Here is a 26,382-nt window from a genome sequence, read left to right as displayed (position 1 = left end):
CAGGAATGAGTACAGATATGGAAATAGAGATGTAAAAATAAGTTCATTGGTGCAGGCGGAGAATGAAATTAGTCAAAGACTTTCCTCGTAGGTTTCCATTCTTTACTATTATAGGAGCCAAAATCAGCGCAGTTAGTAAATTCCCAAGCTTACATCCCAAATTCTTTTTTCTTTTAGTTGTCTGCCTTTTACATGTTCCTTTTGCCATCATTCTGACCTGCTATCTAAACTCATGAACCTGTTCAGCATCCTACTCAATACATACATACCCGTAAAAGTACATACTCAAACGCATACCGACAATGTATCACCAACATAAGCACACACGCTTTCGCAAATCAGATGTATGATGACGTACTGAACACATGCAGAGATATACAGCCATTTTTACACAACCAGAAATTCATATACCTGGAGATCTACCTAGGTAAAACCCATGGTTTCTTTGCACTTTCTGTTGTTGGCTGTGAGCAAGCAGCAGGTGGCCTTGTAGCTCAGTGGCAGAGCACTGGTCTCGTAAACCAGGGGTCATGAGTTCAAACCTCATCAGGGCCTCGGGCGGATTATTTTCAAAAAGCACGGGGAAGAGAAGCCAGAGTTGCACCATCTACAGAGAACCTTTTATGACGGGATGCATCCTCATAATTGAAGTCTTCCACAGAAGGAGTGAAATAGAGTTCGAGAGGAAGGCCTAATGTTTTCAGGCAAAGACTGACAAAAACCTTGCAATGTCGCATGTAGCTGCTTTGGTGAAAAGACTGTTCAAGTTCACAATGCAACGGAGGGGTGTTCCCCATCTCCATACAATCATCTCTTTGATAATGTAAACGTGCCAGGCGTGTTGAAAGACAAAGACAGACACAACCGCACATACCAGTTGAGGAAAGACAGCCAGCAAACACATTTGTATAGAGGTAAGCAAGCCTCAATTAGAGATGTGAGTCCCTCCGTTTCTGCGGGAGTCCACAAGTTTAATAAAAAATGAACACATATCTTTCATGTTCTAATGATTACCAATCTTTCTGATTAGCTCTGCATAGCTCCAATGGCTATGTGTGTGTGTGTGTGTGTATGTGCCCGTGTGTGTAGGGGAAGGGGTCGGTAGATGTGTTCACGCAGAGCAAGTTGCATACATCGCCAACAGCCATTCTCTCCTGCTCCTGTGCATCCAGTTCGGAAGCGAACCCACCCAATTGTTCTATATGTCTGCTACCCTGACCGCATTCACACATCATTGGCTATTAGTATGCAGCTTGTGGGCGCTGTCAATGGGATATAAGCACCATTCCTCATGTCTGCAATAGCTAGACCAGATTCTGAGGTATGATGAGCAGGGGTCCAGGCACTTCGCCTGACGAACGCCTGACAAATGCCGGGCTTAGCCCTGCCGGGGCCTAACTGGGCATGGCCCTGTGTAAGGTAGGGTGAGCAGGGGACCACTTGCAACTAACCTTCGGCACCAATCAGGCATGGAGAGGTCTGTGCAAATGCCCAGCCCTTTAGCAATCTCGATCTGCAAAACCTTCAACTCCTAATTCTCATGGCTCCCAGAAGCCCTAGCCCATATGCAAATGAGGCGAGTTCCTATCAGCATCCTTGTTCTGCTTGATTTTATCAAAGTGACTGCCTGATTAGTGAAAGGGTATTTATTCTCAGAGGTTTGCTTCAAAGGCGATAATGCAGTAAATAGACAACATTATTCTTTGTAAGTTGATATTGTCTCCTGGATCCTACTCCAGTAACCCTTTTTCTACCTTTACAAATGTCTTCCGTAAGTGGTGCTCAGCAGAAAATGGAGTATAATAACAGTTGACATTTTTTATTTTCTGTTCTATTTTCAAAAACCCTCCGTAGCTGTATTTAAAGCGCAAACACCCCATAAATAACTTGCAATGAGTATTCCATGTCTAAAAGGCAGAGGAGCTGTCATACAACAATAACTGACAATCAAGGAAACCTTGAGGTGAACCAAAAAATGTCCAGAACATTTATTGGTTCAATAATTCAGTTTTGAGGTGAATTAGTAAAAAGTTCCAAAGTTGCTCCAGGTGAGGCTTGAACTCACAACCTCGGCATTGCTCACTGCATGTACTGCTGTATAAGTACCGCGCGCTAACCGATTGCGCCACTGGAGCTGCTGTGTTTTGGTTTTCGACATGAAACTACACCCACAAACACACACACAAGTGTACAAAAGCACCCACAAGCTCTGGCATTGTCTTTTTAGCTGACACCAAATTATGGGTGCCTTGTAGTGCCCATATTGTGCCACTGGAGCTTACCTTTTAGCCTGATATACACTTTGCCACTGATGTTCAGCCAATGGTGCAGTCAAATGTCCCTTCTACATTTTTGTCATGCTGCAGGCAGTGCCACTGGAGCCAGCATGATGCTCTTCCTCATATTCAACACGTGTCAATTGAAACACCTCCCAATGTCATCTTGGCGATGCCTATAAACACCCCAGGACTTTGATGAATTTTTCTCAACAGCAAGTGAGGCAGTTTTCCTGCAAACGGCTGGATGTACCTCAACAAGGAACGCATTGTGGTTCTATTTTGAAGATGTTTGTGTTATTACCTGTAAAGACTTGAATGCCTAACATAATCCCTGTAGACGAGGTGGCCGAGTGGTTAAGGCGAAGGACTGCTAATCTGCTGTACACGTGTGGTTTCGAATCCCACCTTTGTCGATTTTAACTTTTGAAATCTTTTTTAAACATCTGCATTGCTCTAAGCACCATTGCCATTGGCTTTCAAAGAACATACAGACAAAAGTGAAAATATGCATGTTAGTTGATTAAGAAGGACACAAACAAGGTTGTCGTGTTACTGGCAGGAATGCAATCTGCTGTGCTTGACTACCCTTTGAGCCAGAATCCGGATAGAAATTTAAAAAAGCAAAGGTAATATCCATATTGTCTCTCTGCTGCCATGTACATGTTTTTTTCAACTTTCACGCATCACATCTCCTCATTAGTCACCCTAAAATTGCGCGGAATACGCACAAATTAGCTGCTCCTCAAAAAATCGGCCAGAAAAAAACAGGTCAAATCACAATCATATACATACATTCTCACACACCCTTCAAATATGTCTACCCAGTAAACATCATGTTGTGTGCTCGTTGTGTTGCTGTTATGCGTGGAAACCTGAGGGGCTCTGTAGCTCAGTGGCAGAGCACTGGTCTTGTAAACCAGGGGTCGTGAGTTCGATCCTCATCAGGGCCTCCAAATGGTAATTTTCTTGAACATTGTTGAATAGGAACTGATATTGCACATTGTACCTGTGCAACCTTTTACCAATGGATTCGGGCCTATAACAAAGCCACAAGCGCAAGGTGTCTGAATAGTCTGTGGGGAAGGTCGGCTTTCTGGACCTAATTTCTTCAAGAAAAAGACCTTGATAATCTTGTGATGACAGATGCAGATGATCACGGTGAAGCCCTTACTCTATTGAACAGTACAGCGGTTCTGGGTTGCACGCCTTTCTCTATTTTCAGGGACGTTGATGTGGCAAAATTTAATTGGAAAAGGGTTATTGCCATCACTCACTATTTAAATTCAATGACATCACAGGAAGCAGCAGCATCTGAACTTTGATCTTGGCTGGAAACGTTGAATGATGCCAAACACTGGGAAACTGGAGCTTGCGTTATGCTGGTTTTACTACTAATGGTGTGCCATACGGAAGCTCAAGCACCTTCCTCTGGATTAGTGTTGTGAACCCTCCAGGAGCTCTTGTTATATTTTTCTGAACTTCAACTTGATGTGTTTATCTATCAATGGCCGGGTAAGGAAGAACGAGTCAACGATCTTGTTTCTACTATGACAAACATGATCTATTTTTCACTGACTTTGCACCACCATTGTTTTATCTCTTCTTTAAGCATGGGACTCGAGCACCGTTCCCAAACAGACGAGGTGGCCGAGTGGTTAAGGCGATGGACTGCTAATCCATTGTGCTCTGCACGCGTGGGTTCGAATCCCACCTTTGTCGTATTTTTTCTTTATAGTCTGCATTTAAACATAGACCAAAGTCTTTCAACCTCCCTGTGAAAGACAGGAATGAGTACAGATATGGAAATAGAGATGTAAAAATAAGTTCATTGGTGCAGGCGGAGAATGAAATTAGTCAAAGACTTTCCTCGTAGGTTTCCATTCTTTACTATTATAGGAGCCAAAATCAGCGCAGTTAGTAAATTCCCAAGCTTACATCCCAAATTCTTTTTTCTTTTAGTTGTCTGCCTTTTACATGTTCCTTTTGCCATCATTCTGACCTGCTATCTAAACTCATGAACCTGTTCAGCATCCTACTCAATACATACATACCCGTAAAAGTACATACTCAAACGCATACCGACAATGTATCACCAACATAAGCACACACGCTTTCGCAAATCAGATGTATGATGACGTACTGAACACATGCAGAGATATACAGCCATTTTTACACAACCAGAAATTCATATACCTGGAGATCTACCTAGGTAAAACCCATGGTTTCTTTGCACTTTCTGTTGTTGGCTGTGAGCAAGCAGCAGGTGGCCTTGTAGCTCAGTGGCAGAGCATTGGTCTGTAAACCAGGGGTCATGAGTTCAAACCTCATCAGGGCCTCGGGCGGATTATTTTCAAAAAGCACGGGAAGAGAAGCCAGAGTTGCACCATCTACAGAGAACCTTTTATGACGGGATGCATCCTCATAATTGAAGTCTTCCACAGAAGGAGTGAAATAGAGTTCGAGAGGAAGGCCTAATGTTTTCAGGCAAAGACTGACTAAAACCTTGCAATGTCGCATGTAGCTGCTTTGGTGAAAAGACTGTTCAAGTTCACAATGCAACGGAGGGGTGTTCCCCATCTCCATACAATCATCTCTTTGATAATGTAAACGTGCCAGGCGTGTTGAAAGACAAAGACAGACACAACCGCACATACCAGTTGAAGAAAGACAGCCAGCAAACACATTTGTATAGAGGTAAGCAAGCCTCAATTAGAGATGTGAGTCCCTCCGTTTCTGCGGGAGTCCACAAGTTTAATAAAAAATGAACACATATCTTTCATGTTCTAATGATTACCAATCTTTCTGATTAGCTCTGCATAGCTCCAATGGCTATGTGTGTGTGTGTGTGTATGTGCCCGTGTGTGTAGGGGAAGGGGTCGGTAGATGTGTTCACGCAGAGCAAGTTGCATACATCGCCAACAGCCATTCTCTCCTGCTCCTGTGCATCCAGTTCGGAAGCGAACCCACCCAATTGTTCTATATGTCTGCTACCCTGACCGCATTCACACATCATTGGCTATTAGTATGCAGCTTGTGGGCGCTGTCAATGGGATATAAGCACCATTCCCCATGTCTGCAATAGCTAGACCAGATTCTGAGGTATGATGAGCAGGGGTCCAGGCACTTCGCCTGACGAACGCCTGACAAACGCCGGGCTTAGCCCTGCCGGGGCCTAACTGGGCATGGCCCTGTGTAAGGTAGGGTGAGCAGGGGACCACTTGCAACTAACCTTCGGCACCAATCAGGCATGGAGAGGTCTGTGCAAATGCACAGCCCTTTAGCAATCTCGATCTGCAAAACCTTCAACTCCTAATTCTCATGGCTCCCAGAAGCCCTAGCCCATATGCAAATGAGGCGAGTTCCTATCAGCATCCTTGTTCTGCTTGATTTTATCAAAGTGACTGCCTGATTAGTGAAAGGGTATTTATTCTCAGAGGTTTGCTTCAAAGGCGATAATGCAGTAAATAGACAACATTATTCTTTGTAAGTTGATATTGTCTCCTGGATCCTACTCCAGTAACCCTTTTTCTACCTTTACAAATGTCTTCCGTAAGTGGTGCTCAGCAGAAAATGGAGTATAATAACAGTTGACATTTTTTATTTTCTGTTCTATTTTCAAAAACCCTCCGTAGCTGTATTTAAAGCGCAAACACCCCATAAATAACTTGCAATGAGTATTCCATGTCTAAAAGGCAGAGGAGCTGTCATACAACATTAACTGACAATCAAGAAAACCTTGAGGTGAACCAAAAAATGTCCAGAACATTTATTGGTTCAATAATTCAGTTTTGAGGTGAATTAGTAAAAAGTTCCAAAGTTGCTCCAGGTGAGGCTTGAACTCACAACTTCGGCATTGCTCACTGCATGTACTGCTGTATAAGTACCGCGCGCTAACCGATTGCGCCACTGGAGCTGCTGTGTTTTGGTTTTCGACATGAAACTACACCCACAAACACACACACAAGTGTACAAAAGCACCCACAAGCTCTGGCATTGTCTTTTTAGCTGACACCAAATTATGGGTGCCTTGTAGTGCCCATATTGTGCCACTGGAGCTTACCTTTTAGCCTGATATACACTTTGCCACTGATGTTCAGCCAATGGTGCAGTCAAATGTCCCTTCTACATTTTTGTCATGCTGCAGGCAGTGCCACTGGCGCCAGCATGATGCTCTTCCTCATATTCAACACGTGTCAATTGAAACACCTCCCAATGTCATCTTGGCGATGCCTATAAACACCCCAGGACTTTGATGAATTTTTCTCAACAGCAAGTGAGGCAGTTTTCCTGCAAACGGCTGGATGTACCTCAACAAGGAACGCATTGTGGTTCTATTTTGAAGATGTTTGTGTTATTACCTGTAAAGACTTGAATGCCTAACATAATCCCTGTAGACGAGGTGGCCGAGTGGTTAAGGCGTTGTACTGCTAATCTGCTGTACACGCGTGGTTTCGAATCCCACCTTTGTCGATTTTAACTTTTGAAATCTTTTTTAAACATCTGCATTGCTCTAAGCACCATTGCCATTGGCTTTCAAAGAACATACAGACAAAAGTGAAAATATGCATGTTAGTTGATTAAGAAGGACACAAACAAGGTTGTCGTGTTACTGGCAGGAATGCAATCTGCTGTGCTTGACTACCCTTTGAGCCAGAATCCGGATAGAAATTTAAAAAAGCAAAGGTAATATCCATATTGTCTCTCTGCTGCCATGTACATGTTTTTTTCAACTTTCACGCATCACATCTCCTCATTAGTCACCCTAAAATTGCGCGGAATACGCACAAATTAGCTGCTCCTCAAAAAATCGGCCAGAAAAAAACAGGTCAAATCACAATCATATACATACATTCTCACACACCCTTCAAATATGTCTACCCAGTAAACATCATGTTGTGTGCTCGTTGTGTTGCTGTTATGCGTCATAACCTGAGGGGCTCTGTAGCTCAGTGGCAGAGCACTGGTCTTGTAAACCAGGGGTCGTGAGTTCGATCCTCATCAGGGCCTCCAAATGGTAATTTTCTTGAACATTGTTGAATAGGAACTGATATTGCACATTGTACCTGTGCAACCTTTTACCAATGGATTCGGGCCTATAACAAAGCCACAAGCGCAAGGTGTCTGAATAGTCTGTGGGGAAGGTCGGCTTTCTGGACCTAATTTCTTCAAGAAAAAGACCTTGATAATCTTGTGATGACAGATGCAGATGATCACGGTGAAGCCCTTACTCTATTGAACAGTACAGCGGTTCTGGGTTGCACGCCTTTCTCTATTTTCAGGGACGTTGATGTGGCAAAATTTAATTGGAAAAGGGTTATTGCCATCACTCACTATTTAAATTCAATGACATCACAGGAAGCAGCAGCATCTGAACTTTGATCTTGGCTGGAAACGTTGAATGATGCCAAACACTGGGAAACTGGAGCTTGCGTTATGCTGGTTTTACTACTAATGGTGTGCCATACGGAAGCTCAAGCACCTTCCTCTGGATTAGTGTTGTGAACCCTCCAGGAGCTCTTGTTATATTTTTCTGAACTTCAACTTGATGTGTTTATCTATCAATGGCCGGGTAAGGAAGAACGAGTCAACGATCTTGTTTCTACTATGACAAACATGATCTATTTTTCACTGACTTTGCACCACCATTGTTTTATCTCTTCTTTAAGCATGGGACTCGAGCACCGTTCCCAAAAAGACGAGGTGGCCGAGTGGTTAAGGCGATGGACTGCTAATCCATTGTGCTCTGCACGCGTGGGTTCGAATCCCACCTTCGTCGTATTTTTTCTTTATAGTCTGCATTTAAACATAGACCAAAGTCTTTCAACCTCCCTGTGAAAGACAGGAATGAGTACAGATATGGAAATAGAGATGTAAAAATAAGTTCATTGGTGCAGGCGGAGAATGAAATTAGTCAAAGACTTTCCTCGTAGGTTTCCATTCTTTACTATTATAGGAGCCAAAATCAGCGCAGTTAGTAAATTCCCAAGCTTACATCCCAAATTCTTTTTTCTTTTAGTTGTCTGCCTTTTACATGTTCCTTTTGCCATCATTCTGACCTGCTATCTAAACTCATGAACCTGTTCAGCATCCTACTCAATACATACATACCCGTAAAAGTACATACTCAAACGCATACCGACAATGTATCACCAACATAAGCACACACGCTTTCGCAAATCAGATGTATGATGACGTACTGAACACATGCAGAGATATACAGCCATTTTTACACAACCAGAAATTCATATACCTGGAGATCTACCTAGGTAAAACCCATGGTTTCTTTGCACTTTCTGTTGTTGGCTGTGAGCAAGCAGCAGGTGGCCTTGTAGCTCAGTGGCAGAGCACTGGTCTCGTAAACCAGGGGTCATGAGTTCAAACCTCATCAGGGCCTCGGGCGGATTATTTTCAAAAAGCACGGGGAAGAGAAGCCAGAGTTGCACCATCTACAGAGAACCTTTTATGACGGGATGCATCCTCATAATTGAAGTCTTCCACAGAAGGAGTGAAATAGAGTTCGAGAGGAAGGCCTAATGTTTTCAGGCAAAGACTGACAAAAACCTTGCAATGTCGCATGTAGCTGCTTTGGTGAAAAGACTGTTCAAGTTCACAATGCAACGGAGGGGTGTTCCCCATCTCCATACAATCATCTCTTTGATAATGTAAACGTGCCAGGCGTGTTGAAAGACAAAGACAGACACAACCGCACATACCAGTTGAAGAAAGACAGCCAGCAAACACATTTGTATAGAGGTAAGCAAGCCTCAATTAGAGATGTGAGTCCCTCCGTTTCTGCGGGAGTCCACAAGTTTAATAAAAAATGAACACATATCTTTCATGTTCTAATGATTACCAATCTTTCTGATTAGCTCTGCATAGCTCCAATGGCTATGTGTGTGTGTGTGTGTGTATGTGCCCGTGTGTGTAGGGGAAGGGGTCGGTAGATGTGTTCACGCAGAGCAAGTTGCATACATCGCCAACAGCCATTCTCTCCTGCTCCTGTGCATCCAGTTCGGAAGCGAACCCACCCAATTGTTCTATATGTCTGCTACCCTGACCGCATTCACACATCATTGGCTATTAGTATGCAGCTTGTGGGCGCTGTCAATGGGATATAAGCACCATTCCCCATGTCTGCAATAGCTAGACCAGATTCTGAGGTATGATGAGCAGGGGTCCAGGCACTTCGCCTGACGAACGCCGGGCTTAGCCCTGCCGTGCCTAGCCCTGAGGGGCCTAACTGGGCATGGCCCTGTGTAAGGTAGGGTGAGCAGGGGACCACTTGCAACTAACCTTCGGCACCAATCAGGCATGGAGAGGTCTGTGCAAATGCCCAGCCCTTTAGCAATCTCGATCTGCAAAACCTTCAACTCCTAATTCTCATGGCTCCCAGAAGCCCTAGCCCATATGCAAATGAGGCGAGTTCCTATCAGCATCCTTGTTCTGCTTGATTTTATCAAAGTGACTGCCTGATTAGTGAAAGGGTATTTATTCTCAGAGGTTTGCTTCAAAGGCGATAATGCAGTAAATAGACAACATTATTCTTTGTAAGTTGATATTGTCTCCTGGATCCTACTCCAGTAACCCTTTTTCTACCTTTACAAATGTCTTCCGTAAGTGGTGCTCAGCAGAAAATGGAGTATAATAACAGTTGACATTTTTTATTTTCTGTTCTATTTTCAAAAACCCTCCGTAGCTGTATTTAAAGCGCAAACACCCCATAAATAACTTGCAATGAGTATTCCATGTCTAAAAGGCAGAGGAGCTGTCATACAACATTAACTGACAAACAAGGAAACCTTGAGGTGAACCAAAAAATGTCCAGAACATTTATTGGTTCAATAATTCAGTTTTGAGGTGAATTAGTAAAAAGTTCCAAAGTTGCTCCAGGTGAGGCTTGAACTCACAACCTCGGCATTGCTCACTGCATGTACTGCTGTATAAGTACCGCGCGCTACCCGATTGCGCCACTGGAGCTGCTGTGTTTTGGTTTTCGACATGAAACTACACCCACAAACACACACACAAGTGTACAAAAGCACCCACAAGCTCTGGCATTGTCTTTTTAGCTGACACCAAATTATGGGTGCCTTGTAGTGCCCATATTGTGCCACTGGAGCTTACCTTTTAGCCTGATATACACTTTGCCACTGATGTTCAGCCAATGGTGCAGTCAAATGTCCCTTCTACATTTTTGTCATGCTGCAGGCAGTGCCACTGGAGCCAGCATGATGCTCTTCCTCATATTCAACACGTGTCAATTGAAACACCTCCCAATGTCATCTTGGCGATGCCTATAAACACCCCAGGACTTTGATGAATTTTTCTCAACAGCAAGTGAGGCAGTTTTCCTGCAAACGGCTGGATGTACCTCAACAAGGAACGCATTGTGGTTCTATTTTGAAGATGTTTGTGTTATTACCTGTAAAGACTTGAATGCCTAACATAATCCCTGTAGACGAGGTGGCCGAGTGGTTAAGGCGATGGACTGCTAATCTGCGTGGTTTCGAATCCCACCTTTGTCGATTTTAACTTTTGAAATCTTTTTTAAACATCTGCATTGCTCTAAGCACCATTGCCATTGGCTTTCAAAGAACATACAGACAAAAGTGAAAATATGCATGTTAGTTGATTAAGAAGGACACAAACAAGGTTGTCGTGTTACTGGCAGGAATGCAATCTGCTGTGCTTGACTACCCTTTGAGCCAGAATCCGGATAGAAATTTAAAAAAGCAAAGGTAATATCCATATTGTCTCTCTGCTGCCATGTACATGTTTTTTTCAACTTTCACGCATCACATCTCCTCATTAGTCACCCTAAAATTGCGCGGAATACGCACAAATTAGCTGCTCCTCAAAAAATCGGCCAGAAAAAAACAGGTCAAATCACAATCATATACATACATTCTCACACACCCTTCAAATATGTCTACCCAGTAAACATCATGTTGTGTGCTCGTTGTGTTGCTGTTATGCGTCATAACCTGAGGGGCTCTGTAGCTCAGTGGCAGAGCACTGGTCTTGTAAACCAGGGGTCGTGAGTTCGATCCTCATCAGGGCCTCCAAATGGTAATTTTCTTGAACATTGTTGAATAGGAACTGATATTGCACATTGTACCTGTGCAACCTTTTACCAATGGATTCGGGCCTATAACAAAGCCACAAGCGCAAGGTGTCTGAATAGTCTGTGGGGAAGGTCGGCTTTCTGGACCTAATTTCTTCAAGAAAAAGACCTTGATAATCTTGTGATGACAGATGCAGATGATCACGGTGAAGCCCTTACTCTATTGAACAGTACAGCGGTTCTGGGTTGCACGCCTTTCTCTATTTTCAGGGACGTTGATGTGGCAAAATTTAATTGGAAAAGGGTTATTGCCATCACTCACTATTTAAATTCAATGACATCACAGGAAGCAGCAGCATCTGAACTTTGATCTTGGCTGGAAACGTTGAATGATGCCAAACACTGGGAAACTGGAGCTTGCGTTATGCTGGTTTTACTACTAATGGTGTGCCATACGGAAGCTCAAGCACCTTCCTCTGGATTAGTGTTGTGAACCCTCTAGGAGCTCTTGTTATATTTTTCTGAACTTCAACTTGATGTGTTTATCTATCAATGGCCGGGTAAGGAAGAACGAGTCAACGATCTTGTTTCTACTATGACAAACATGATCTATTTTTCACTGACTTTGCACCACCATTGTTTTATCTCTTCTTTAAGCATGGGACTCGAGCACCGTTCCCAAACAGACGAGGTGGCCGAGTGGTTAAGGCGATGGACTGCTAATCCATTGTGCTCTGCACGCGTGGGTTCGAATCCCACCTTCTTCGTATTTTTTCTTTATAGTCTGCATTTAAACATAGACCAAAGTCTTTCAACCTCCCTGTGAAAGACAGGAATGAGTACAGATATGGAAATAGAGATGTAAAAATAAGTTCATTGGTGCAGGCGGAGAATGAAATTAGTCAAAGACTTTCCTCGTAGGTTTCCATTCTTTACTATTATAGGAGCCAAAATCAGCGCAGTTAGTAAATTCCCAAGCTTACATCCCAAATTCTTTTTTCTTTTAGTTGTCTGCCTTTTACATGTTCCTTTTGCCATCATTCTGACCTGCTATCTAAACTCATGAACCTGTTCAGCATCCTACTCAATACATACATACCCGTAAAAGTACATACTCAAACGCATACCGACAATGTATCACCAACATAAGCACACACGCTTTCGCAAATCAGATGTATGATGACGTACTGAACACATGCAGAGATATACAGCCATTTTTACACAACCAGAAATTCATATACCTGGAGATCTACCTAGGTAAAACCCATGGTTTCTTTGCACTTTCTGTTGTTGGCTGTGAGCAAAACAGCAGGTGGCCTTGTAGCTCAGTGGCAGAGCACTGGTCTTGTAAACCAGGGGTCATGAGTTCAAACCTCATCAGGGCCTCGGGCGGATTATTTTCAAAAAGCACGGGGAAGAGAAGCCAGAGTTGCACCATCTACAGAGAACCTTTTATGACGGGATGCATCCTCATAATTGAAGTCTTCCACAGAAGGAGTGAAATAGAGTTCGAGAGGAAGGCCTAATGTTTTCAGGCAAAGACTGACAAAAACCTTGCAATGTCGCATGTAGCTGCTTTGGTGAAAAGACTGTTCAAGTTCACAATGCAACGGAAGGGTGTTCCCCATCTCCATACAATCATCTCTTTGATAATGTAAACGTGCCAGGCGTGTTGAAAGACAAAGACAGACACAACCGCACATACCAGTTGAAGAAAGACAGCCAGCAAACACATTTGTATAGAGGTAAGCAAGCCTCAATTAGAGATGTGAGTCCCTCCGTTTCTGCGGGAGTCCACAAGTTTAATAAAAAATGAACACATATCTTTCATGTTCTAATGATTACCAATCTTTCTGATTAGCTCTGCATAGCTCCAATGGCTATGTGTGTGTGTGTGTGTATGTGCCCGTGTGTGTAGGGGAAGGGGTCGGTAGATGTGTTCACGCAGAGCAAGTTGCATACATCGCCAACAGCCATTCTCTCCTGCTCCTGTGCATCCAGTTCGGAAGCGAACCCACCCAATTGTTCTATATGTCTGCTACCCTGACCGCATTCACACATCATTGGCTATTAGTATGCAGCTTGTGGGCGCTGTCAATGGGATATAAGCACCATTCCCCATGTCTGCAATATCTAGACCAGATTCTGAGGTATGATGAGCAGGGGTCCAGGCACTTCCACTTCCCCTGACAAACGCCGGGCTTAGCCCTGCCGGGCCTAGCCCTGAGGGGCCTAACTGGGCATGGCCCTGTGTAAGGTAGGGTGAGCAGGGGACCACTTGCAACTAACCTTCGGCACCAATCAGGCATGGAGAGGTCTGTGCAAATGCCCAGCCCTTTAGCAATCTCGATCTGCAAAACCTTCAACTCCTAATTCTCATGGCTCCCAGAAGCCCTAGCCCATATGCAAATGAGGCGAGTTCCTATCAGCATCCTTGTTCTGCTTGATTTTATCAAAGTGACTGCCTGATTAGTGAAAGGGTATTTATTCTCAGAGGTTTGCTTCAAAGGCGATAATGCAGTAAATAGACAACATTATTCTTTGTAAGTTGATATTGTCTCCTGGATCCTACTCCAGTAACCCTTTTTCTACCTTTACAAATGTCTTCCGTAAGTGGTGCTCAGCAGAAAATGGAGTATAATAACAGTTGACATTTTTTATTTTCTGTTCTATTTTCAAAAACCCTCCGTAGCTGTATTTAAAGCGCAAACACCCCATAAATAACTTGCAATGAGTATTCCATGTCTAAAAGGCAGAGGAGCTGTCATACAACATTAACTGACAATCAAGGAAACCTTGAGGTGAACCAAAAAATGTCCAGAACATTTATTGGTTCAATAATTCAGTTTTGAGGTGAATTAGTAAAAAGTTCCAAAGTTGCTCCAGGTGAGGCTTGAACTCACAACCTCGGCATTGCTCACTGCATGTACTGCTGTATAAGTACCGCGCGCTAACCGATTGCGCCACTGGAGCTGCTGTGTTTTGGTTTTCGACATGAAACTACACCCACAAACACACACACAAGTGTACAAAAGCACCCACAAGCTCTGGCATTGTCTTTTTAGCTGACACCAAATTATGGGTGCCTTGTAGTGCCCATATTGTGCCACTGGAGCTTACCTTTTAGCCTGATATACACTTTGCCACTGATGTTCAGCCAATGGTGCAGTCAAATGTCCCTTCTACATTTTTGTCATGCTGCAGGCAGTGCCACTGGAGCCAGCATGATGCTCTTCCTCATATTCAACACGTGTCAATTGAAACACCTCCCAATGTCATCTTGGCGATGCCTATAAACACCCCAGGACTTTGATGAATTTTTCTCAACAGCAAGTGAGGCAGTTTTCCTGCAAACGGCTGGATGTACCTCAACAAGGAACGCATTGTGGTTCTATTTTGAAGATGTTTGTGTTATTACCTGTAAAGACTTGAATGCCTAACATAATCCCTGTAGACGAGGTGGCCGAGTGGTTAAGGCGATGGACTGCTAATCTGCTGTACACGCGTGGGTTCGAATCCCACCTTCGTCGATTTTAACTTTTGAAATCTTTTTTAAACATCTGCATTGCTCTAAGCACCATTGCCATTGGCTTTCAAAGAACATACAGACAAAAGTGAAAATATGCATGTTAGTTGATTAAGAAGGACACAAACAAGGTTGTCGTGTTACTGGCAGGAATGCAATCTGCTGTGCTTGACTACCCTTTGAGCCAGAATCCGGATAGAAATTTAAAAAAGCAAAGGTAATATCCATATTGTCTCTCTGCTGCCATGTACATGTTTTTTTCAACTTTCACGCATCACATCTCCTCATTAGTCACCCTAAAATTGCGCGGAATACGCACAAATTAGCTGCTCCTGAAAAAATCGGCCAGAAAAAAACAGGTCAAATCACAATCATATACATACATTCTCACACACCCTTCAAATATGTCTACCCAGTAAACATCATGTTGTGTGCTCGTTGTGTTGCTGTTATGCGTCATAACCTGAGGGGCTCTGTAGCTCAGTGGCAGAGCACTGGTCTTGTAAACCAGGGGTCGTGAGTTCGATCCTCATCAGGGCCTCCAAATGGTAGTTTTCTTGAACATTGTTGAATAGGAACTGATATTGCACATTGTACCTGTGCAACCTTTTACCAATGGATTCGGGCCTATAACAAAGCCACAAGCGCAAGGTGTCTGAATAGTCTGTGGGGAAGGTCGGCTTTCTGGACCTAATTTCTTCAAGAAAAAGACCTTGATAATCTTGTGATGACAGATGCAGATGATCACGGTGAAGCCCTTACTCTATTGAACAGTACAGCGGTTCTGGGTTGCACGCCTTTCTCTATTTTCAGGGACGTTGATGTGGCAAAATTTAATTGGAAAAGGGTTATTGCCATCACTCACTATTTAAATTCAATGACATCACAGGAAGCAGCAGCATCTGAACTTTGATCTTGGCTGGAAACGTTGAATGATGCCAAACACTGGGAAACTGGAGCTTGCGTTATGCTGGTTTTACTACTAATGGTGTGCCATACGGAAGCTCAAGCACCTTCCTCTGGATTAGTGTTGTGAACCCTCCAGGAGCTCTTGTTATATTTTTCTGAACTTCAACTTGATGTGTTTATCTATCAATGGCCGGGTAAGGAAGAACGAGTCAACGATCTTGTTTCTACTATGACAAACATGATCTATTTTTCACTGACTTTGCACCACCATTGTTTTATCTCTTCTTTAAGCATGGGACTCGAGCACCGTTTCCAAACAGACGAGGTGGCCGAGTGGTTAAGGCGATGGACTGCTAATCCATTGTGCTCTGCACGCGTGGGTTCGAATCCCACCTTCGTCGTATTTTTTCTTTATAGTCTGCATTTAAACATAGACCAAAGTCTTTCAACCTCCCTGTGAAAGACAGGAATGAGTACAGATATGGAAATAGAGATGTAAAAATAAGTTCATTGGTGCAGGCGGAGAATGAAATTAGTCAAAGACTTTCCTCGTAGGTTTCCATTCTTTACTATTATAGGAGCCAAAATCAGCGCAGTTAGTAAATTCCCAAGCTTACATCCCAAATTCTTTTTTCTTTTAGTTGTCTGCCTTTTACATGTTCCTTTTGCCATCATTCTGACCTGCTATCTAAACTCATGAACCTGTTCAGCATCCTACTCAATACATACATACCCGTAAAAGTACATACTCAAACGCATACCGACAATGTATCACCAACATAAGCACACACGCTTTCGCAAATCAGATGTATGATGACGTACTGAACACATGCAGAGATATACAGCCATTTTTACACAACCAGAAATTCATATACCTGGAGATCTACCTAGGTAAAACCCATGGTTTCTTTGCACTTTCTGTTGTTGGCTGTGAGCAAGCAGCAGGTGGCCTTGTAGCTCAGTGGCAGAGCACTGGTCTCGTAAACCAGGGGTCATGAGTTCAAACCTCATCAGGGCCTCGGGCGGATTATTTTCAAAAAGCACGGGGAAGAGAAGCCAGAGTTGCACCATCTACAGAGAACCTTTTATGACGGGATGCATCCTCATAATTGAAGTCTTCCACAGAAGGAGTGAAATAGAGTTCGAGAGGAAGGCCTAATGTTTTCAGGCAAAGACTGACAAAAACCTTGCAATGTCGCATGTAGCTGCTTTGGTGAAAAGACTGTTCAAGTTCACAATGCAACGGAGGGGTGTTCCCCATCTCCATACAATCATCTCTTTGATAATGTAAACGTGCCAGGCGTGTTGAAAGACAAAGACAGACACAACCGCACATACCAGTTGAAGAAAGACAGCCAGCAAACACATTTGTATAGAGGTAAGCAAGCCTCAATTAGAGATGTGAGTCCCTCCGTTTCTGCGGGAGTCCACAAGTTTAATAAAAAATGAACACATATCTTTCATGTTCTAATGATTACCAATCTTTCTGATTAGCTCTGCATAGCTCCAATGGCTATGTGTGTGTGTGTGTGTGTATGTGCCCGTGTGTGTAGGGGAAGGGGTCGGTAGATGTGTTCACGCAGAGCAAGTTGCATATCGCCAACAGCCATTCTCTCCTGCTCCTGTGCATCCAGTTCGGAAGCGAACCCACCCAATTGTTCTATATGTCTGCTACCCTGACCGCATTCACACATCATTGGCTATTAGTATGCAGCTTGTGGGCGCTGTCAATGGGATATAAGCACCATTCCCCATGTCTGCAATAGCTAGACCAGATTCTGAGGTATGATGAGCAGGGGTCCAGGCACTTCCACTTCGCCTGACAAACGCCGGGCTTAGCCCTGCCAGGCCTAGCCCTGAGGGGCCTAACTGGGCATGGCCCTGTGTAAGGTAGGGTGAGCAGGGGACCACTTGCAACTGACCTTCGGCACCAATCAGGCATGGAGAGGTCTGTGCAAATGCCCAGCCCTTTAGCAATCTCGATCTGCAAAACCTTCAACTCCTAATTCTCATGGCTCCCAGAAGCCCTAGCCCATATGCAAATGAGGCGAGTTCCTATCAGCATCCTTGTTCTGCTTGATTTTATCAAAGTGACTGCCTGATTAGTGAAAGGGTATTTATTCTCAGAGGTTTGCTTCAAAGGCGATAATGCAGTAAATAGACAACATTATTCTTTGTAAGTTGATATTGTCTCCTGGATCCTACTCCAGTAACCCTTTTTCTACCTTTACAAATGTCTTCCGTAAGTGGTGCTCAGCAGAAAATGGAGTATAATAACAGTTGACATTTTTTATTTTCTGTTCTATTTTCAAAAACCCTCCGTAGCTGTATTTAAAGCGCAAACACCCCATAAATAACTTGCAATGAGTATTCCATGTCTAAAAGGCAGAGGAGCTGTCATACAACATTAACTGACAATCAAGGAAACCTTGAGGTGAACCAAAAAATGTCCAGAACATTTATTGGTTCAATAATTCAGTTTTGAGGTGAATTAGTAAATAGTTCCAAAGTTGCTCCAGGTGAGGCTTGAACTCACAACCTCGGCATTGCTCACTGCATGTACTGCTGTATAAGTACCGTGCGCTAACCGATTGCGCCACTGGAGCTGCTGTGCTTTGGTTTTCGACATGAAACTACACCCACAAACACACACACAAGTGTACAAAAGCACCCACAAGCTCTGGCATTGTCTTTTTAGCTGACACCAAATTATGGGTGCCTTGTAGTGCCCATATTGTGCCACTGGAGCTTACCTTTTAGCCTGATATACACTTTGCCACTGATGTTCAGCCAATGGTGCAGTCAAATGTCCCTTCTACATTTTTGTCATGCTGCAGGCAGTGCCACTGGAGCCAGCATGATGCTCTTCCTCATATTCAACACGTGTCAATTGAAACACCTCCCAATGTCATCTTGGCGATGCCTATAAACACCCCAGGACTTTGATGAATTTTTCTCAACAGCAAGTGAGGCAGTTTTCCTGCAAACGGCTGGATGTACCTCAACAAGGAACGCATTGTGGTTCTTTTTTGAAGATGTTTGTGTTATTACCTGTAAAGACTTGAATGCCTAACATAATCCCTGTAGACGAGGTGGCCGAGTGGTTAAGGCGATGGACTGCTAATCTGCTGTACACGCGTGGGTTCGAATCCCACCTTCGTCGATTTTAACTTTTGAAATCTTTTTTAAACATCTGCATTGCTCTAAGCACCATTGCCATTGGCTTTCAAAGAACATACAGACAAAAGTGAAAATATGCATGTTAGTTGATTAAGAAGGACACAAACAAGGTTGTCGTGTTACTGGCAGGAATGCAATCTGCTGTGCTTGACTACCCTTTGAGCCAGAATCCGGATAGAAATTTAAAAAAGCAAAGGTAATATCCATATTGTCTCTCTGCTGCCATGTACATGTTTTTTTCAACTTTCACGCATCACATCTCCTCATTAGTCACCCTAAAATTGCGCGGAATACGCACAAATTAGCTGCTCCTCAAAAAATCGGCCAGAAAAAAACAGGTCAAATCACAATCATATACATACATTCTCACACACCCTTCAAATATGTCTACCCAGTAAACATCATGTTGTGTGCTCGTTGTGTTGCTGTATTGCGTCATAACCTGAGGGGCTCTGTAGCTCAGTGGCAGAGCACTGGTCTTGTAAACCAGGGGTCGTGAGTTCGATCCTCATCAGGGCCTCCAAATGGTAGTTTTCTTGAACATTGTTGAATAGGAACTGATATTGCACATTGTACCTGTGCAACCTTTTACCAATGGATTTGGGCCTATAACAAAGCCACAAGCGCAAGGTGTCTGAATAGTCTGTGGGGAAGGTCGGCTTTCTGGACCTAATTTCTTCAAGAAAAAGACCTTGATAATCTTGTGATGACAGATGCAGATGATCACGGTGAAGCCCTTACTCTATTGAACAGTACAGCGGTTCTGGGTTGCACGCCTTTCTCTATTTTCAGGGACGTTGATGTGGCAAAATTTAATTGGAAAAGGGTTATTGCCATCACTCACTATTTAAATTCAATGACATCACAGGAAGCAGCAGCATCTGAACTTTGATCTTGGCTGGAAACGTTGAATGATGCCAAACACTGGGAAACTGGAGCTTGCGTTATGCTGGTTTTACTACTAATGGTGTGCCATACGGAAGCTCAAGCACCTTCCTCTGGATTAGTGTTGTGAACCCTCCAGGAGCTCTTGTTATATTTTTCTGAACTTCAACTTGATGTGTTTATCTATCAATGGCCGGGTAAGGAAGAACGAGTCAACGATCTTGTTTCTACTATGACAAACATGATCTATTTTTCACTGACTTTGCACCACCATTGTTTTATCTCTTCTTTAAGCATGGGACTCGAGCACCGTTCCCAAACAGACGAGGTGGCCGAGTGGTTAAGGCGATGGACTGCTAATCCATTGTGCTCTGCACGCGTGGGTTTGAATCCCACCTTCGTCGTATTTTTTCTTTATAGTCTGCATTTAAACATAGACCAAAGTCTTTCAACCTCCCTGTGAAAGACAGGAATGAGTACAGATATGGAAATAGAGATGTAAAAATAAGTTCATTGGTGCAGGCGGAGAATGAAATTAGTCAAAGACTTTCCTCGTAGGTTTCCATTCTTTACTATTATAGGAGCCAAAATCAGCGCAGTTAGTAAATTCCCAAGCTTACATCCCAAATTCTTTTTTCTTTTAGTTGTCTGCCTTTTACATGTTCCTTTTGCCATCATTCTGACCTGCTATCTAAACTCATGAACCTGTTCAGCATCCTACTCAATACATACATACCCGTAAAAGTACATACTCAAACGCATACCGACAATGTATCACCAACATAAGCACACACGCTTTCGCAAATCAGATGTATGATGACGTACTGAACACATGCAGAGATATACAGCCATTTTTACACAACCAGAAATTCATATACCTGGAGATCTACCTAGGTAAAACCCATGGTTTCTTTGCACTTTCTGTTGTTGGCTGTGAGCAAGCAGCAGGTGGCCTTGTAGCTCAGTGGCAGAGCACTGGTCTCGTAAACCAGGGGTCATGAGTCCAAACCTCATCAGTGCCTCGTGCGGATTATTTTCAAAAAGCACGGGGAAGAGAAGCCAGAGTTGCACCATCTACAGAGAACCTTTTATGACGGGATGCATCCTCATAATTGAAGTCTTCCACAGAAGGAGTGAAATAGAGTTCGAGAGGAAGGCCTAATGTTTTCAGGCAAAGACTGACAAAAACCTTGCAATGTCGCATGTAGCTGCTTTGGTGAAAAGACTGTTCAAGTTCACAATGCAACGGAGGGGTGTTCCCCATCTCCATACAATCATCTCTTTGATAATGTAAACGTGCCAGGCGTGTTGAAAGACAAAGACAGACACAACCGCACATACCAGTTGAAGAAAGACAGCCAGCAAACACATTTGTATAGAGGTAAGCAAGCCTCAATTAGAGATGTGAGTCCCTCCGTTTCTGCGGGAGTCCACAAGTTTAATAAAAAATGAACACATATCTTTCATGTTCTAATGATTACCAATCTTTCTGATTAGCTCTGCATAGCTCCAATGGCTATGTGTGTGTGTGTGTGTGTATGTGCCCGTGTGTGTAGGGGAAGGGGTCGGTAGATGTGTTCACGCAGAGCAAGTTGCATACATCGCCAACAGCCATTCTCTCCTGCTCCTGTGCATCCAGTTCGGAAGCGAACCCACCCAATTGTTCTATATGTCTGCTACCCTGACCGCATTCACACATCATTGGCTATTAGTATGCAGCTTGTGGGCGCTGTCAATGGGATATAAGCACCATTCCCCATGTCTGCAATAGCTAGACCAGATTCTGAGGTATGATGAGCAGGGGTCCAGGCACTTCGCCTGACAAACGCCGGGCTTAGCCCTGCCGGGCCTAGCCCTGAGGGGCCTAACTGGGCATGGCCCTGTGTAAGGTAGGGTGAGCAGGGGACCACTTGCAACTAACCTTCGGCACCAATCAGGCATGGAGAGGTCTGTGCAAATGCCCAGCCCTTTAGCAATCTCGATCTGCAAAACCTTCAACTCCTAATTCTCATGGCTCCCAGAAGCCCTAGCCCATATGCAAATGAGGCGAGTTCCTATCAGCATCCTTGTTCTGCTTGATTTTATCAAAGTGACTGCCTGATTAGTGAAAGGGTATTTATTCTCAGAGGTTTGCTTCAAAGGCGATAATGCAGTAAATAGACAACATTATTCTTTGTAAGTTGATATTGTCTCCTGGATCCTACTCCAGTAACCCTTTTTCTACCTTTACAAATGTCTTCCGTAAGTGGTGCTCAGCAGAAAATGGAGTATAATAACAGTTGACATTTTTTATTTTCTGTTCTATTTTCAAAAACCCTCCGTAGCTGTATTTAAAGTGCAAACACCCCATAAATAACTTGCAATGAGTATTCCATGTCTAAAAGGCAGAGGAGCTGTCATACAACATTAACTGACAATCAAGGAAACCTTGAGGTCAACCAAAAAATGTCCAGAACATTTATTGGTTCAATAATTCAGTTTTGAGGTGAATTAGTAAATAGTTCCAAAGTTGCTCCAGGTGAGGCTTGAACTCACAACCTCGGCATTGCTCACTGCATGTACTGCTGTATAAGTACCGCGCGCTAACCGATTGCGCCACTGGAGCTGCTGTGTTTTGGTTTTCGACATGAAACTACACCCACAAACACACACACAAGTGTACAAAAGCACCCACAAGCTCTGGCATTGTCTTTTTAGCTGACACCAAATTATGGGTGCCTTGTAGTGCCCATATTGTGCCACTGGAGCTTACCTTTTAGCCTGATATACACTTTGCCACTGATGTTCAGCCAATGGTGCAGTCAAATGTCCCTTCTACATTTTTGTCATGCTGCAGGCAGTGCCACTGGAGCCAGCATGATGCTCTTCCTCATATTCAACACGTGTCAATTGAAACACCTCCCAATGTCATCTTGGCGATGCCTATAAACACCCCAGGACTTTGATGAATTTTTCTCAACAGCAAGTGAGGCAGTTTTCCTGCAAACGGCTGGATGTACCTCAACAAGGAACGCATTGTGGTTCTATTTTGAAGATGTTTGTGTTATTACCTGTAAAGACTTGAATGCCTAACATAGTCCCTGTAGACGAGGTGGCCGAGTGGTTAAGGCGATGGACTGCTAATCTGCTGTACACGCGTGGTTTCGAATCCCACCTTCGTCGATTTTAACTTTTGAAATCTTTTTTAAACATCTGCATTACTCTAAGCACCATTGCCATTGGCTTTCAAAGAACATATAGACAAAAGTGAAAATATGCATGTTAGTTGATTAAGAAGGACACAAACAAGGTTGTCGTGTTACTGGCAGGAATGCAATCTGCTGTGCTTGACTACCCTTTGAGCCAGAATCCGGATAGAAATTTAAAAAAGCAAAGGTAATATCCATATTGTCTCTCTGCTGCCATGTACATGTTTTTTTCAACTTTCACGCATCACATCTCCTCATTAGTCACCCTAAAATTGCGCGGAATACGCACAAATTAGCTGCTCCTCAAAAAATCGCCCAGAAAAAAACAGGTCAAATCACAATCATATACATACATTCTCACACACCCTTCAAATATGTCTACCCAGTAAACATCATGTTGTGTGCTCGTTGTGTTGCTGTTATGCGTCCTAACCTGAGGGGCTCTGTAGCTCAGTGGCAGAGCACTGGTCTTGTAAACCAGGGGTCGTGAGTTCGATCCTCATCAGGGCCTCCAAATGGTAATTTTCTTGAACATTGTTGAATAGGAACTGATATTGCACATTGTACCTGTGCAACCTTTTACCAATGGATTCGAGCCTATAACAAAGCCACAAGCGCAAGGTGTCTGAATAGTCTGTGGGGAAGGTCGGCTTTCTGGACCTAATTTCTTCAAGAAAAAGACCTTGATAATCTTGTGATGACAGATGCAGATGATCACGGTGAAGCCCTTACTCTATTGAACAGTACAGCGGTTCTGGGTTGCACGCCTTTCTCTATTTTCAGGGACGTTGATGTGGCAAAATTTAATTGGAAAAGGGTTATTGCCATCACTCACTATTTAAATTCAATGACATCACAGGAAGCAGCAGCATCTGAACTTTGATCTTGGCTGGAAACGTTGAATGATGCCAAACACTGGGAAACTGGAGCTTGCGTTATGCTGGTTTTACTACTAATGATGTGCCATACGGAAGCTCAAGCACCTTCCTCTGGATTAGTGTTGTGAACCCTCCAGGAGCTCTTGTTATATTTTTCTGAACTTCAACTTGATGTGTTTATCTATCAATGGCCGGGTAAGGAAGAACGAGTCAACGATCTTGTTTCTACTATGACAAACATGATCTATTTTTCACTGACTTTGCACCACCATTGTTTTATCTCTTCTTTAAGCATGGGACTCGAGCACCGTTCCCAAACAGACGAGGTGGCCCAGTGGTTAAGGCGATGGACTGCTAATCCGTTGTGCTCTGCACGCGTGGTTTCGAATCCCACCTTCGTCGTATTTTTTCTTTATAGTCTGCATTTAAACATAGACCAAAGTCTTTCAACCTCCCTGTGAAAGACAGGAATGAGTACAGATATGGAAATAGAGATGTAAAAATAAGTTCATTGGTGCAGGCGGAGAATGAAATTAGTCAAAGACTTTCCTCGTAGGTTTCCATTCTTTACTATTATAGGAGCCAAAATCAGCGCAGTTAGTAAATTCCCAAGCTTACATCCCAAATTCTTTTTTCTTTTAGTTGTCTGCCTTTTACTTGTTCCTTTTGCCATCATTCTGACCTGCTATCTAAACTCATGAACCTGTTCAGCATCCTACTCAATACATACATACCCGTAAAAGTACATACTCAAACGCATACCGACAATGTATCACCAACATAAGCACACACGCTTTCGCAAATCAGATGTATGATGACGTACTGAACACATGCAGAGATATACAGCCATTTTTACACAACCAGAAATTCATATACCTGGAGATCTACCTAGGTAAAACCCATGGTTTCTTTGCACTTTCTGTTGTTGGCTGTGAGCAAACAGCAGGTGGCCTTGTAGCTCAGTGGCAGAGCACTGGTCTTGTAAACCAGGGGTCATGAGTTCAAACCTCATCAGGGCCTCGGGCGGATTATTTTCAAAAAGCACGGGGAAGAGAAGCCAGAGTTGCACCATCTACAGAGAACCTTTTATGACGGGATGCATCCTCATAATTGAAGTCTTCCACAGAAGGAGTGAAATAGAGTTCGAGAGGAAGGCCTAATGTTTTCAGGCAAAGACTGACAAAAACCTTGCAATGTCGCATGTAGCTGCTTTGGTGAAAAGACTGTTCAAGTTCACAGTGCAACGGAGGGGTGTTCCCCATCTCCATACAATCATCTCTTTGATAATGTAAACGTGCCAGGCGTGTTGAAAGACAAAGACAGACACAACCGCACATACCAGTTGAAGAAAGACAGCCAGCAAACACATTTGTATAGAGGTAAGCAAGCCCCAATTAGAGATGTGAGTCCCTCCGTTTCTGCGGGAGTCCACAAGTTTAATAAAAAATGAACACATATCTTTCATGTTCTAATGATTACCAATCTTTCTGATTAGCTCTGCATAGCTCCAATGGCTATGTGTGTGTGTATGTGCCCGTGTGTGTAGGGGAAGGGGTCGGTAGATGTGTTCACGCAGAGCAAGTTGCATACATCGCCAACAGCCATTCTCTCCTGCTCCTGTGCATCCAGTTCGGAAGCGAACCCACCCAATTGTTCTATATGTCTGCTACCCTGACCGCATTCACACATCATTGGCTATTAGTATGCAGCTTGTGGGCGCTGTCAATGGGATATAAGCACCATTCCCCATGTCTGCAATATCTAGACCAGATTCTGAGGTATGATGAGCAGGGGTCCAGGCACTTCCACTTCCCCTGACAAACGCCGGGCTTAGCCCTGCCGGGCCTAGCCCTGAGGGGCCTAACTGGGCATGGCCCTGTGTAAGGTAGGGTAAGCAGGGGACCACTTGCAACTAACCTTCGGCACCAATCAGCCATGGAGAGGTCTGTGCAAATGCCCAGCCCTTTAGCAATCTCGATCTGCAAAACCTTCAACTCCTAATTCTCATGGCTCCCAGAAGCCCTAGCCCATATGCAAATGAGGCGAGTTCCTATCAGCATCCTTGTTCTGCTTGATTTTATCAAAGTGACTGCCTGATTAGTGAAAGGGTATTTATTCTCAGAGGTTTGCTTCAAAGGCGATAATGCAGTAAATAGACAACATTATTCTTTGTAAGTTGATATTGTCTCCTGGATCCTACTCCAGTAACCCTTTTTCTACCTTTACAAATGTCTTCCGTAAGTGGTGCTCAGCAGAAAATGGAGTATAATAACAGTTGACATTTTTTATTTTCTGTTCTATTTTCAAAAACCCTCCGTAGCTGTATTTAAAGCGCAAACACCCCATAAATAACTTGCAATGAGTATTCCATGTCTAAAAGGCAGAGGAGCTGTCATACAACATTAACTGACAATCAAGGAAACCTTGAGGTGAACCAAAAAATGTCCAGAAAATTTATTGGTTCAATAATTCA

General features: G+C 43.5%; 27 non-coding genes across 27 annotated transcripts; 21 read left to right on the top strand and 6 right to left on the bottom strand.

The window, feature by feature from the left end:
* Nucleotides 1-483: 483 nt before the first annotated feature.
* Nucleotides 484-555, top strand: TRNAT-CGU (transfer RNA threonine (anticodon CGU)). Its single transcript has one exon. It is a non-coding gene; the product is annotated as a tRNA-Thr (tRNA).
* Nucleotides 556-2,040: 1,485 nt separating this feature from the next.
* On the bottom strand, nucleotides 2,041-2,135 carry TRNAI-UAU (transfer RNA isoleucine (anticodon UAU)). Its single transcript has 2 exons — nucleotides 2,098-2,135; nucleotides 2,041-2,076 (listed from the first exon to the last, which is right to left on the bottom strand). It is a non-coding gene; the product is annotated as a tRNA-Ile (tRNA).
* Nucleotides 2,136-3,157: 1,022 nt separating this feature from the next.
* Nucleotides 3,158-3,229, top strand: TRNAT-UGU (transfer RNA threonine (anticodon UGU)). Its single transcript has one exon. It is a non-coding gene; the product is annotated as a tRNA-Thr (tRNA).
* A 687-nt stretch (nucleotides 3,230-3,916) lies between these two features.
* TRNAS-GCU (transfer RNA serine (anticodon GCU)) lies at nucleotides 3,917-3,998 on the top strand. Its single transcript has one exon. It is a non-coding gene; the product is annotated as a tRNA-Ser (tRNA).
* A 2,099-nt stretch (nucleotides 3,999-6,097) lies between these two features.
* TRNAI-UAU (transfer RNA isoleucine (anticodon UAU)) lies at nucleotides 6,098-6,192 on the bottom strand. Its single transcript has 2 exons — nucleotides 6,155-6,192; nucleotides 6,098-6,133 (listed from the first exon to the last, which is right to left on the bottom strand). It is a non-coding gene; the product is annotated as a tRNA-Ile (tRNA).
* Nucleotides 6,193-7,214: 1,022 nt separating this feature from the next.
* TRNAT-UGU (transfer RNA threonine (anticodon UGU)) lies at nucleotides 7,215-7,286 on the top strand. The gene has a single exon. It is a non-coding gene; the product is annotated as a tRNA-Thr (tRNA).
* Nucleotides 7,287-7,973: 687 nt separating this feature from the next.
* TRNAS-GCU (transfer RNA serine (anticodon GCU)) lies at nucleotides 7,974-8,055 on the top strand. Its single transcript has one exon. It is a non-coding gene; the product is annotated as a tRNA-Ser (tRNA).
* Nucleotides 8,056-8,601: 546 nt separating this feature from the next.
* Nucleotides 8,602-8,673, top strand: TRNAT-CGU (transfer RNA threonine (anticodon CGU)). Its single transcript has one exon. It is a non-coding gene; the product is annotated as a tRNA-Thr (tRNA).
* Nucleotides 8,674-10,161: 1,488 nt separating this feature from the next.
* On the bottom strand, nucleotides 10,162-10,256 carry TRNAI-UAU (transfer RNA isoleucine (anticodon UAU)). Its single transcript has 2 exons — nucleotides 10,219-10,256; nucleotides 10,162-10,197 (listed from the first exon to the last, which is right to left on the bottom strand). It is a non-coding gene; the product is annotated as a tRNA-Ile (tRNA).
* A 1,013-nt stretch (nucleotides 10,257-11,269) lies between these two features.
* On the top strand, nucleotides 11,270-11,341 carry TRNAT-UGU (transfer RNA threonine (anticodon UGU)). The gene has a single exon. It is a non-coding gene; the product is annotated as a tRNA-Thr (tRNA).
* Nucleotides 11,342-12,028: 687 nt separating this feature from the next.
* Nucleotides 12,029-12,110, top strand: TRNAS-GCU (transfer RNA serine (anticodon GCU)). Its single transcript has one exon. It is a non-coding gene; the product is annotated as a tRNA-Ser (tRNA).
* A 547-nt stretch (nucleotides 12,111-12,657) lies between these two features.
* Nucleotides 12,658-12,729, top strand: TRNAT-UGU (transfer RNA threonine (anticodon UGU)). The gene has a single exon. It is a non-coding gene; the product is annotated as a tRNA-Thr (tRNA).
* A 1,492-nt stretch (nucleotides 12,730-14,221) lies between these two features.
* On the bottom strand, nucleotides 14,222-14,316 carry TRNAI-UAU (transfer RNA isoleucine (anticodon UAU)). The gene is made up of 2 exons: nucleotides 14,279-14,316; nucleotides 14,222-14,257 (listed from the first exon to the last, which is right to left on the bottom strand). It is a non-coding gene; the product is annotated as a tRNA-Ile (tRNA).
* Nucleotides 14,317-14,796: 480 nt separating this feature from the next.
* Nucleotides 14,797-14,873, top strand: TRNAS-GCU (transfer RNA serine (anticodon GCU)). The gene has a single exon. It is a non-coding gene; the product is annotated as a tRNA-Ser (tRNA).
* Nucleotides 14,874-15,338: 465 nt separating this feature from the next.
* Nucleotides 15,339-15,410, top strand: TRNAT-UGU (transfer RNA threonine (anticodon UGU)). The gene has a single exon. It is a non-coding gene; the product is annotated as a tRNA-Thr (tRNA).
* Nucleotides 15,411-16,097: 687 nt separating this feature from the next.
* Nucleotides 16,098-16,179, top strand: TRNAS-GCU (transfer RNA serine (anticodon GCU)). The gene has a single exon. It is a non-coding gene; the product is annotated as a tRNA-Ser (tRNA).
* A 546-nt stretch (nucleotides 16,180-16,725) lies between these two features.
* On the top strand, nucleotides 16,726-16,797 carry TRNAT-CGU (transfer RNA threonine (anticodon CGU)). The gene has a single exon. It is a non-coding gene; the product is annotated as a tRNA-Thr (tRNA).
* A 1,492-nt stretch (nucleotides 16,798-18,289) lies between these two features.
* Nucleotides 18,290-18,384, bottom strand: TRNAI-UAU (transfer RNA isoleucine (anticodon UAU)). The gene is made up of 2 exons: nucleotides 18,347-18,384; nucleotides 18,290-18,325 (listed from the first exon to the last, which is right to left on the bottom strand). It is a non-coding gene; the product is annotated as a tRNA-Ile (tRNA).
* Nucleotides 18,385-18,864: 480 nt separating this feature from the next.
* TRNAS-GCU (transfer RNA serine (anticodon GCU)) lies at nucleotides 18,865-18,941 on the top strand. The gene has a single exon. It is a non-coding gene; the product is annotated as a tRNA-Ser (tRNA).
* A 465-nt stretch (nucleotides 18,942-19,406) lies between these two features.
* Nucleotides 19,407-19,478, top strand: TRNAT-UGU (transfer RNA threonine (anticodon UGU)). Its single transcript has one exon. It is a non-coding gene; the product is annotated as a tRNA-Thr (tRNA).
* A 687-nt stretch (nucleotides 19,479-20,165) lies between these two features.
* On the top strand, nucleotides 20,166-20,247 carry TRNAS-GCU (transfer RNA serine (anticodon GCU)). The gene has a single exon. It is a non-coding gene; the product is annotated as a tRNA-Ser (tRNA).
* Nucleotides 20,248-20,793: 546 nt separating this feature from the next.
* Nucleotides 20,794-20,865, top strand: TRNAT-CGU (transfer RNA threonine (anticodon CGU)). The gene has a single exon. It is a non-coding gene; the product is annotated as a tRNA-Thr (tRNA).
* A 1,488-nt stretch (nucleotides 20,866-22,353) lies between these two features.
* Nucleotides 22,354-22,448, bottom strand: TRNAI-UAU (transfer RNA isoleucine (anticodon UAU)). The gene is made up of 2 exons: nucleotides 22,411-22,448; nucleotides 22,354-22,389 (listed from the first exon to the last, which is right to left on the bottom strand). It is a non-coding gene; the product is annotated as a tRNA-Ile (tRNA).
* Nucleotides 22,449-22,928: 480 nt separating this feature from the next.
* TRNAS-GCU (transfer RNA serine (anticodon GCU)) lies at nucleotides 22,929-23,005 on the top strand. Its single transcript has one exon. It is a non-coding gene; the product is annotated as a tRNA-Ser (tRNA).
* A 465-nt stretch (nucleotides 23,006-23,470) lies between these two features.
* Nucleotides 23,471-23,542, top strand: TRNAT-UGU (transfer RNA threonine (anticodon UGU)). Its single transcript has one exon. It is a non-coding gene; the product is annotated as a tRNA-Thr (tRNA).
* Nucleotides 23,543-24,229: 687 nt separating this feature from the next.
* On the top strand, nucleotides 24,230-24,311 carry TRNAS-GCU (transfer RNA serine (anticodon GCU)). Its single transcript has one exon. It is a non-coding gene; the product is annotated as a tRNA-Ser (tRNA).
* A 546-nt stretch (nucleotides 24,312-24,857) lies between these two features.
* TRNAT-UGU (transfer RNA threonine (anticodon UGU)) lies at nucleotides 24,858-24,929 on the top strand. Its single transcript has one exon. It is a non-coding gene; the product is annotated as a tRNA-Thr (tRNA).
* The last annotated feature ends 1,453 nt before the right edge of the window (nucleotides 24,930-26,382 follow it).

This window comes from Ambystoma mexicanum, chromosome 13 (assembly GCF_040938575.1).
Source record: "Ambystoma mexicanum isolate Mex_15411 chromosome 13, UKY_AmexF1_1, whole genome shotgun sequence".
NCBI lineage: Eukaryota > Metazoa > Chordata > Amphibia > Caudata > Ambystomatidae > Ambystoma > Ambystoma mexicanum.
Note: the sequence above shows the minus strand (reverse complement) of the source record. Positions and strands in the feature narration are given on the sequence as shown.